Genomic DNA, 12063 nt, shown 5'->3' with positions numbered 1-12063 from the left:
CGCAACGCCGATGTACGGTGGAAGCAAGAGCCGGTTGGCTTTCGTTCTTTTTGTTTGACCGGAGAAAATCTACGCATGGCGCCGCTATTGTTTTGCCTTGACGGGACGCGAGAAGCTTCGCAGTTTGCGAGGACATAGTGAAGACGTGGCCGTAGAAGTGCCCCTGTGTTGTTCCCGGAAGACGGAAAGTACCATTCGTCGTGTGTGCTTTGAAAGCGAAGGGAGTCACAGGGTCCACGAGTGCGCAACCACAAGCCAAGGTTCACGACAGCGCTGCGTTGACTTCGGCGATCTCGTTCTGTTTGGGGCAACACGGCGATGCGAGAAAGAGCCGAAACGTTCGTGGTGTGTGGTGCGGTGCTTGGAGGTAGAAACCCGCACTAACACGGAGCTCAGATTGGTTGTTGTGGGGTTGCGTTTACGGGTTCAGCCCCGTCGTCGTCAGCTGATCCGGTCCAGCTGGTCAAAGAGGACGCAGCGAGCGTTTTTAAAAGTAAATCTTCCTTCGTTCCGTTTCAAAATGTGGAAGATTCCCGACGCATACCGTGAGTAAAATGCTGCGGGCGTTTTCAACAAAATTACGTCGTTTTAAGTGAACAATGAACTTCGGATAGTTGTCCTAAATCTGCCGTTTTTATGCTTCGTGTCGGTGGACTGCATTTGCACAGCGACGTGTTTGCACAGCGACGCACACCGCTCGAGTAGATGATTCGGTCCCGCAAACGACCGGTTATACAGAATTTCACGGAAACTTAAGTCACCACCGATGTTTTTTGTAAATCTCGTGTGAGTTTGTGGCGCTGATCATCCGGTGTGAATAAATTAGGGCAAGATTTTCTACCTGCCCACGGATGCATGAACTGAGACCAATTTTTTACGTAGTGAGCATAGTGCTTTTTCATTACTTTGGGAAGAGGCCCGAATTTGTCTCTTTTCCCTCTGGCACTGCCCCAAGTTTCAAGTTGCAGTTTCAGTAGACATACCTACTAACACGTACAAACTGCTCTAAAGCAGGTAAAAGATTGGGAAGTCAGGACGGTGTGGACACCGTGTTTTGCGCTTTTCGCGAGGTGACTGATGCGTTTGCAAGGTATGCGGAATATGCAAACGCTTTTCTTATGCCCGTCGTTCGCGTCTCCGAAAAAACGAATAAGATTATCTACAAATTTAGGCGCTTTCACAAGCCAAGATTTACGATAACAGTGCGTTCGCTTCGATGGTCCCTTTAGTGGTATTATACCCTGCTTTCTGCAACACCGTGTCATGACGAAGAGCTGGAACGGTCACGGTCTGTGCTGCGCTACCGGTTGACAGAAACCCGCATCGCCCGCATCGGCACCGAGTGCACTTGGGCTGTTGATGCTCAAGCCTCTCATCCGCGGCTTGTCGCCGGCTGATCCTGCTGCTCGACGGTGAGGAAGCGGCGAGAGTGACCTCTGAAGTAAATGTAAATCCTCGTTCATCCAGTTATCCGGTGTCAAAGTGCGGAAGATGTCCAACGTGTACTGAGGGCGGGAACTACGAGCGTTTTGCCTTGCTTTTATAACCAAAACCAGAGCAGCGAGATAATTGCCTTGCGTACTCCAAAATGACGGAAGCAATAAGTTTCAACAGGTCGAGTACGTCACCGCGGATGTAGGCGAGACGGTGCACACTGTTTAAACGCTTGCAGTATCCACGAGTGCTACCAGAAAAGCGACGTCAACAGAGGAGCTCGCGATTCAGCATAATGCAGTGCCACGGGCCCGTGAATTTGCAATGTCGCTGTAAAGATATATTTAAAAAAAACGCATCAGCGCCACATTAGTGTTCACGAATAACACCGGTCACAAACTCCAAAGCCTCGCCGCTCCACTCGACACCAACACGACATACGACAACAATCTGCATCAAAACGCCCCAAAAGTGAACGCGTCTGCTCCCGTACGCGTACTACGACTAGCGGAAGTGAAGTTTTGGGCGGATGTCCTTCACAATAATATATATAAAAAATGCTTTGCGCAAGTATAATTTCCATTGATTATTCAATACGTACTGGTAAAGTCCCAATCATTTGTTTTTCTATCTGATTCAAGCTAGTCGGACTGCTCATAACACTGATCGAGCATGAAAATAACAAAAAGTTGAACTTTTTCATGGCCGGTTTAATATTTATTGTTAGTACATCGTTGTTTTTCGCAACGGACTAATTTTACAGATTTTGCCTCTATACTTTTTAAATGCAAACAGTTCTTACATACGACTGTCCATTGTGCCGTGTTTTGTGTCTTCTTCTATAAATCTGTAACGGTCAGCGACCAAAGAGCTCACCCGCACATGTCAAGCATATATACGCCGCGGGGAGAGTACGATGTTAGTAGGAAGTGTCGGGCGTAGTGTCGGTGTTGTGTTTGTGTATGTGTCGCTGCTGTGTCCTACGTGGTGCTCGTGTTGTCTGTGATGTATGGAGAGTTGCAGTCTACTCGTGATAGTTCCCAGCGTATTAACAGACTCCTGCTTTTTTCATTGGTTGCTAGAAATCTCACTAGGTGGCGCAAGTTAACGCCCGATTCCAAGTAGTTTGCTTGAGTTATTTATCCATGTAAGTTTAATATTAGTTTTTTTTTTTTTGTCTAGCGGTTTGGTTGTAGCTGCCGACGCCACCGACCGCCGACGATGCACGTACGTACCTTTGCACGTAGCTACGTCCGCCGCTTGGAGACTGTTTACTGTGCATAAAAGACATCGACCGAGAACGAACGCGTCCTGTGTGCTTTCAGTTCGGCAGAAAGGCGCGGCTCGCTGGGCTCGTCTCTCACCTGTTTTCGGCTGCTGGCCGCCATGTTTCATAAGGAACACGTTGAACCGTGCTTCTCGGAAGGCAAGCACGGTGTAGCGTGTTAAGTTTACACGGCACCTCATGTGTAGACGAAAAACACAGATGGCTCAATGTAAAACGAACACGTTTCAACGTGTCCGCTATGGGACAACGGTTTACACGTCTGGGCGTGTTATTTTTGCTAACAGTGTAGTGCGTGCATCGCGCGAGTACTGTTAGCGCAAGCAAACGATAACCGTTTTATTCACTTTTTTTTCTTTAGATTTCAAAAGCTATTGTCTTAGCTAGCACTGTCGTGTGATATGTTCATTTGGAACATTGCCAGGAGTGGAAAAATATTGTGCCCGTCATTGTTCTTTCAAAATAGAATACAAAAACAGCACCGATGTGAACTTCGCGCTAACAATCTCTATCGCTGTGCGGCACTCTTAGCGCGAATACCACACCCGCGATTTTTCGCTTAGTGCTTCTCATATTTACTTCCCAACTGTAATCTAAGAAAAAAGAGTTGTAGTTGGGTGCATCGAACGCACGTGCTCCCTTTTCCTGCAAGACGGACCCTCTGTTACCCGGACAGTGTACTTGTACACCGACCATAAGCACCCTCCTCCACCTCAAAAACCTCTAGGTGTATCAATGGACTCAGCTTAGTAAACCGCCACGCTAGCCACGCACCCCGATCAGCTCGTGCTTGGATGGGATAAGATTGGATCTTTCGGGATTTGTGTTTTGGAGGATCCCAAACATGACATCTTTCATATATTGATTATACTTAAGCTAGTCTCAATAATGTTTTAAATAGGTGCTAGGATAATTATTTCCTGAGCCAACGTGAGCTAGTAGCTTCGGTTAAAAACGCAACGGAAACGTTCAAAATCGAACCACACGTAAAAGAAAAAGAAAATTGACATGGCGACCTAGATGTGCAGAACGCTGGTTTTGTTAGCAACATGGTTGTTGGCGGGTGGCGGGCAGCACCGTGACGCTATTGACGCTATTGACGCTATCGTGGTGATTGACGCCAGTGATGTTCGGTGTACTAAAGTGAGCAAAATGCTCGCATTCAAGTCGCAACGGTGAACTGCCGACGCTCGTAGTCTGCCAACAGGCGCCGAAAAAGTTGCGAGGATGCACGGGCTGTTGCTGACAGGCGCTGCTGCGTAGGGCACGCCTGGCACGAGAACGTTTTCGCGTTCGTACGGCAAAGTATTATCAATGATAAAGCAGCGTCTGGCATCAAGAGCAAGCCAACGCTGCTCGAGAGTCCCACGTTCAAATTTTAGCGGAGCGAACGCGGTCAATCAATCTAGCCGCGGTCAACGGAGTCGCGCTTTATTCTTCATTTTATAATATAATGTAGGTTATACGGCGTAAAAATATATAGGATCTTCAAGCTTCCCGTTTTGGGGGCCATTTTCGGGCTCCGGAGTTCCTTTGGAAGTATGGAGCTCTCCTGCTACTGGTATTGACAACAGAGTAGACGCTATGCTTCTTTTAGGCCAGTCGTGTCTCCGGGTGGGATCACGTGACTACAGTCTCCAAGGTAGAGAAAAGGTAGAGCACGGCACCTGCCTGAAGGCGAAGGCCGCGAAAATTATTGGAGAATACTGACTTCCTTGCTCTCCCGGCATTTCGGGGAAACATGTTTCATAGGCAACGTTTCGTGAATACACGTTTCATGGACACGTTTAGACGACACTAACATATCACGGGCACTCATTACGCGAATTGCACGCTGAAGGGACATTTTTTCGCGGGTGTGTCGATCACCGGCCGGCAGTCCCGTCTACGCAGCTTCGCAGCGACATTCTGCGACGGCTTTTTACAGAGACGTTAACCCGCGTGTCCCACCCTACAAGAAATTTGCGCAAGATTCTAAGGTGACATGTCACCAAGAAAAACAAAAACTGCAACCATGGCTGTTTGTAGAATAATCTGTCGATGAAATATCCTTCGATGAACTGATTGCCACCACCAATTAGAGGCGTCTGCAGGTAGATTTTCGTAGAAATTATTTTTTCCAGTTGGTGGGGAGAATAGACAATATACCCAAGAATTGCCCCTGTTCTTGTTTTCTGTGCAATCTTCTCAGCGGTATGAAAGCTTATTAGTATCTTCTTTTTACATTTCACAGATCGCTTGAACGTTTGTACTTCTGTACAAAAAAATGCTGTGCGTAAATAGTTGTAGGAGATTTTAAAACAATATTTAGTGTCTGTCGTCCCGCCCGTTTACAAACACCTGCACTAGTGACTTTATTTACGGGTTTCCTTCATGTTTTACGTAGGTTACTTCAGTTCGGGACATCGTTAATAGGTTTGGGATATTCAACCTTCCAGATGGTGCCCATTTCGGGCTAACGAATAATTCGCCTGGGTGCCAGAGGCTAGCTTGAGAGCGATTAATTTCAACGAGCATTGGTCAGCGAAGGGAATGCCGCGGCTATGCTACTGCTAGAGCAAGTGAGCCAACCCTGCCTTTCGTCGCTTGATCGCGTCTGTTCATTTGCTTGTGCTTCATATATTCAGTTGCATAGTTCAGAAAGGACTGATGGTGGCGAGTCATCCTTGACGTCACGACGACTTGGTTGAGGCTGCAGAAAACCTTCTAGTCTATTGTGAGCCAAGCTCTTCCGAACAACGCGATGTTACAGAAACAAGTGAAGTTATGTAGAGCCTTGGACGTCATCACCTTCTGGGGAAGAAAATTTGAGTCGTCGTTAGAGTTTGATTACAAACAATGCTCGAGAAAGAGCGGTATGCGTGTGTGCGTGCGGGCATGTCTTTTTCAAATGACAACCCGCATGCGGATATTTTCGCATCGGTAAACGAGACCTTGGGTAAGTGATTTTTAAGTACGGCTAATTATTGCAGCAATTGCGTTCATTTTTGTTTTGCTTAAACTTTATTCAATAAAGAGAAGCGGCCCTTCATTCCAACGTTACCTTTAACTTCTTGATGTGCTAGGGGCGCCAATAATATAATTTTTACAGTAATAGCTTGTATTACCCTGTACCATGTTCATCTTGCAGCAAGCTGCACCACTTGTGTTACAATCGTGAAAAATATCAACACTATCAGTTGTGAGACTTTGGGAATAAGAAAAATGTTTAATGAAGGAAAATAAAGTAAATATTGGAGGAATGGCTGAGTGAAGGCTGATGGCTCGTCATGGCTGGCAGGCGTTCTTCTACTTCTTCGTCTTTTCGTGTCTCTGAGGCCATATGAGGCACGTTTGGCGCTGTGGGCAGGCACGCTGCTCACATCCGACTTCCTTTTTTTTTTTTTCTTTTTTTAGGGTTAACAAAGTCCTTTTTGTCAATAATTTTAACGCTTGGACTGGGCTTGGCATGGGAGGACGGAGTTTGGCACTTGGAGAGGGGTCCGAGAGGACGAAAATCTTTTGGGTACTGAGTCCGAGAGAACGGCCGGGGTCCGGCCGGGTCTCTTATGAGTCAGTCTCGGGCTCCGCTGTTGCAGTAAAATCGTTACGGGGACAAATCGTAGTCCTGTAGTCATTTCGGAAGTTTCCGATGGCGCTGTGGTCTCTGGTCTGTTGGGTGGGCTGTTGAGTGAGGTTCGGTCAAAAGCACGACGGGGCGTTCAGCGGCGGACTCAGCAGGATCTTGAGTGGATATCTGGTCTTCAGATGTAGGATCGGACAGTATTGGATCAAAATACGGTGGGCAGTATTTTTTTATCTGGCGTACATGAGCGATTCGAACGTCTGGTGTGGACGTTGTGGAGTTTGTTACGCGTCTAACATCGTACGTGACTGGGTTTCTTTGGCGTGTAACTTGGTATAGACCCTTGAACTTCGGGGCTAGCTTTTCGGATCCTTGTAAAATAGGTTGTTGTCGTCTTATCCATACAAAATCTCCAATGTTGAAGGATGCATTTCTGTGTGATCTTTCATATATTGTTTTCCGAGCTTCTTGAGCTTGTTCGGAATTACACACTGCTTCACTTCGCAGGTTCGGAAGTGTAAGGAGCCTATCGCTGATGTCAGAGCCTTGGCGCGGGCGGATTTTCTGCCGTGGAAGTTTTGGAATAAACCCAAACAAAAGCTCAAAAGGAGAAAATCCGGTGCTTCCGTGGCGCGTGGTGTTTACTGCGAACGGAGCTTCTTCTATTTTTGTTATCCAAAGTGACTGGTCACCATTGCACAGTTTCCTAAGTACTGTCACAAGAGTTCCATTGGCTCGTTCAACAAGTCCGTTGCTCGCTGCACGATATGCTATTGAAAAATGCATGTTCACACCATGCATATGCATAAAATTCTTGAATTGGTGCGACTCAAATGACTTAGCATGATCGGAGAGGCAGTCGTCAGGAGCTCCAAATCGGTAGAAGAGTGAGTGCAGATGTCTCAGTGCATCTTTTGTTGATGTCGTAGGCACAGCGGCTGGGACAGTGTATCCAGTCGTGAAATCGATGACGTTGAGGATGTGCTTTTCTTGAGTTCCGGACAGTGTAATGTGGTCGATTGCTATGGTGCTGAAGGGAACGTCTGTTGTGGGCATAAAGCACATAGGGCCTACTGATAGGGTAGTGGGCCGGTTATGCACTTGGCAAACTTGGCAAGCCTGGACGTACTCTGTTGTTGTAGCAGCCATCTTTGGCCACCAATAGCGTTCTCTCACCTTAGCGAGGGTGCGTGAAGCGTCCATTTGTCCATTGGCATCATGGGCAAGTTCGAGGACCTGCTGTTGCATCTTGGTTGGGACCACTATTGTGAGCAATTCTGGGCTCACAACCTTGTACAAGATGTCGTCGATCACAATGAAGTCCCGTGACTCCTGTCCTGGCAGAAGTTTTGCGTGGATGGCCTTGCATTGCTCATCTTCAGTTTGCATAGTAACAAGGCTGTCGATCTGAGACACGGCGGCGCCCGAATATCTTGAAAGCATATCAGCCACATGGTCCTGACGACCTGGTTGGTGTTCAACCGAGAAATTAAATTCTGCTAGATCAAGCAGCATTCCTGTAAAGCGTCGAGAAGGCTTGAAACTTGTGGTTAAGCAGGCGACCGACCAGTTATCAGTTAGGAAATGGAACCTCCGTCCCAGTAGGTAATGACGAAATTTTACTGTCACTGCCCAATGCACAGCCAGGGCTTCCCAAACGTTGCTGTGGAGCTTGCGTTCTGGTTCAGTGAGGGCACGGCTTGCATACTCAATGACAATATCTTTGCCATTCTGCCTCTGAGAGAGGACAGCACCACGGGCTGTGGCTGAGGCATCTGTAGCAACAGTTGTTGGCGCAGCTGCATCAAAGTGGCCAAGGATTGGTGCCGATGTGAGGGCTGCACGAAGGGTCTCAAAGGCTTGTTCACACTCCGGTGTCCAATTGAACTCAGGGCTTCGAATCACAGCTTGCAGGGGGGCAGCGATCTTCGAAAAGTTGCTAATGAATCTCCTGTAAAAGTTGGCTGTCTGAACCCAGGAGAGCAGTTGCTTTGAGGTCAATGGTGTAGGAATGCGTAGCATGGCTTCAACTTTGGAGGGGTCCGGCTCTTTTCCTTTTTCGGAAATCAAGAAGCCAAGAAACTTTACAGAGGGCATGGCAAACTTGCATTTCGGTAACGAAATCTTGAAGCCGGCTTGTTGGAGAAGACTCATAGTCTCATCCAAAAGGTCCAAGAATTCCAAGAATTCAACAGCAAACACAATGATGTCATCCAAGTATGTCCTGACTCCTGACTTGGTCCGTCTAGGTTTCAAACTTGTAAAAACTTTGTTCATTGCCTGTTGAAATTTTGCTGGTGCGTTTTTCAATCCAAAGGGCATTCGGGTCTATTTGAAGGTACCATGATGTGTAATGAACGTAGTCTTGTCTTGGTCGGACTCCCTGACACAAATTTGCCAGTAGGCAGAGCACAAGTCCAGGACTGCGAACAAAGAGCATCCCGAAAGATCGTCTAGGATGTCGTCGGCCCGGGGAAGCGGTTGCAGGACGTTAATCGTCATCTTGTTTAATGGGATGTAGTTGACACACAGTCTCTTCTTATTTTTCTGTGTGACCACATTGGCTGGAAATCCCCATGGTCCCGAGGATGGCTTGGCGATACCCTTGTCGAGAAGCGTGACGACCTGTGTCTCGAGGAATTGTCTATCCGTCGCCGGTTTTGCCTCAGGTACAAGGTCGATTTGATGTTCAATGCCTTCATAGAGGCCAAGGTCGAGAGGGTCACGTGGGAAGAGGTCAGTATGAAGGAGCAAGATTTGTTTCACATCGTGTTGTTATTTAGTCGTGAGCTTGGTGCCGATGCAAACGCCATCAAGAGTAGTTTCACTTGATACGGATGCACATGAATGTGAGCCATATGTGAGACTTTGATTTGGTGATACGGTTGCCGCTAGTTGTGGCGGAGCAGAGGTGGGGGGCTCGTGACAACAGGCTGCGTTGTTCAGCTCACTCCATAGTGGTGCATCCTCGTCGGGCTCATGTTTGGTCTGCCGAAGCTCGGCCGTAGCATGCGGAGGATCAAACTGCGAGAGAGCCGACCGTGTGAGGATCACGGCGTTGGACATCCTTGGTAAAAGTTCTTCTCTACATTGTACAACCGTGTTTCTGTTGGGTTGGCAAATGATAGGCAACTCTGGGGGCCTAATGTTAAGCTCGGCTTGTGCGACACGAAACCAGTCTTCTCCCAATATGAGAGGTAAGGCGTTTCTTTCGAGGACTGCTGCTTCGACTGTGGCTGAAATTGGTCCAATTGCAATCAGGAGTGGGACCACACCTTTTGGAGTGACGGAAGCGCCGCCAACGACGAGCAATGGTCGTTTTGTCCATGGCAGTAGGGCGAGTTCGTTGACAAGGCTTGCGGTGATGACTGTTATGCTGGAACCACTGTCAGGAAAGGCGCTTACTGTGCCAACCCCAGTTATGTGAGCTGGAACGACTGGGCACTTCGGCTTAGAACCAGTCAAGACGTCTAGTTGGCTAACTAGAGCTGTAGGTTCATGTGGTGGTTTTGGCTTGGACTGATTTGGAGGCTGTTTTGGCTTGTTACACTTGCTTGCGAGATGGCCAGGCTTTTTGCAATTGTAGCAGACGGCTTCTTTGATGTCTTGTCCCGGTCGGTATGCTGGGGAACCATATTTTGTGGAAATAGTACTGTACCTGGCTTCCTGTTGGTCGGGAGGCATATCCGCAATGCGCGTACGGCCAGTTTGTGATGTACTAGGCGTACAATTGAAGTGCGTGGTTGAGCCGCTCGCTGAGAAACGTCCATCCCGGGCTGGCTTTAGGAATGTGGGCGTGTGGGCCAGGCGGGAATGGTCTATCGTTCGGTCCACTTCGGACACAATGTTGAGGAAGTCGTCCATTGTTCGGGGTTGGTGGACAGCAATGGATGTGGCGATCTGATCATCACGAATGCCTTGAACAAGGTATTCAATACGTTCCTTGTCAGTGATGGGGACTGGACATCGCGACATGATCTTGAGCTTGGCGAAGGCATACTGCTGTAGGCTATCGCCAGGTTTCTGGGTGAGGGCTGCTACCTTCTGTTTCCACTGAATGAGTGAAAGTTGTTCGCCGAATTGTTCTTTCAGTCCGGCTTTGCAAATGGTCCAGGTGGTAAGTTGTCGCCCTGTTGACGCATGCTAGTCAGCTGCGACACCACGTAGCTTCCCTTGAGCGATGGCTAAAAGAGTTGGGTCTTCCCATCTTGCAAGGCGCTGAGTGCGTTCAAGCTCTTTAATCCAGTGCTTCAACATAGGAGTGCCGCCTCCATTGAAAGTGGGCAGCGAAGCTGATAGATCTGGCAGAGTTGTCACGTGCACTTGGTTCGCTTGATTGGCTAGCGTCGTGATCATTACGGCCATGTTCTGGTGAAGGAATGCGGCCATGCGCTGCATGTTCTCAGCTTCGTCTGTGGTAAACGCTGGCATAGTCGGGAATAGCGTTGCAGGAGCTAGTGCATTTGGCGGGTTTGGGTGGCATCAGTCAAAAGCCTATCAATAAGCTCTTCCTTGTTTCCGATTGTGCTAAGGTTTCGGTTTTGAAGTTCTATTTTGAGGAACTGAACGCTCAGGGTCGCGAGATCTTCGGATGTAGCGTTACCCCAGTTGATAAGTGACATCGTTGTTCTGGGCGGGCGATGGGCAAAGGGGAGGCGGTAGGCTTAAAAATGGCTTCGAGTTCGGCTACGCGGATGAAAGCGGGAAGGCAGGCTTACGTGGCGATTAGGTGGCGAAGGCAGGTTGACGGCGTCGACTGCGCGATATGGCCATATCTTGTCGACTGCGCCATATGTGAGACTTTGGGAATAAGAAAAATGTTTAATGAATGAAAACAAAGTAAATAATGGAGGGATGGCTGAGTGAAGGCTGATGGCTCTTCATGGCTGGCAGGCGTTCTGCTTCTTCTTCGTCTTTTCGTGTCACTGAGGCGATATGAGGCACGTTCGGCGCTGTGGGCAGGCACGCTGCTCACACAGTAAAAAATAAAGAAATCAAGCTGCTTTGATTTAGTTAAGAATGAAGTGAACCCTTTCTTGACCGGTGTCGTTTTCTTGTTTTATTTTCGAATAGCACAAAGAAGTCAATGCACAGGCGTTATTTTCATTATCTAATGGGAGCACATGCAGTACTTTCGAGCTGTTCAGATTCACAAGCATCGAATGAAAATATTGAGGTTAAGAAGTTTTTCGCGATTTTTATATTTGGTTTTATTTTAACGCATCCATTTCCTCTACATTCCGGCAGTATCAGACTCCATACTGGAGGTGCACTGTAGAAGTTTGTATACATTTAAGGGTGTAAAAGGGCTGTTGTAGGAACTGTCACCGGTCGGCTACATACTTTTATCACCCTTACATCTAGTAATACACCCTCATAATATTACCGAATGGCGTGCTGTTTTGTGTTACACCCTCCATTTAGTGAAGGGTGTATAAGAGGGTGCTAAATAAATAATACGAAAAGATGTTGGAAAGGTTATATGTGGCTCTCTGCATAATGTACAGGTAAGATTTCTGCTTGAACAGTAACGGTTGTTAGCAGTGTAGTTTTTTATAATGTCAGTTTTAATTCATGCATATTACAGCGCAGCTCTTAGGCGCCCGTTTCCGGCTTGAGCGGCGTCGCCGTCGCCGTCGGGGTAACCGCGCGGTCCATTATGAGACGCCTGACGTCACTGATGACGTCATCGGCATCCGCATCGTCATCGTCCGTGATGACGATGCGGATGCTTTATGCTTCGATTTTTTAATCTTAGGTTTTCTGGATTATTTTTATT

This window comes from Ixodes scapularis, unplaced genomic scaffold, assembly GCF_016920785.2.
Source record: "Ixodes scapularis isolate PalLabHiFi unplaced genomic scaffold, ASM1692078v2 PGA_scaffold2__306_contigs__length_199485367, whole genome shotgun sequence".
NCBI classification, from domain to species: Eukaryota; Metazoa; Arthropoda; class Arachnida; order Ixodida; family Ixodidae; genus Ixodes; species Ixodes scapularis.
This window is presented reverse-complemented; position numbering follows the sequence as displayed.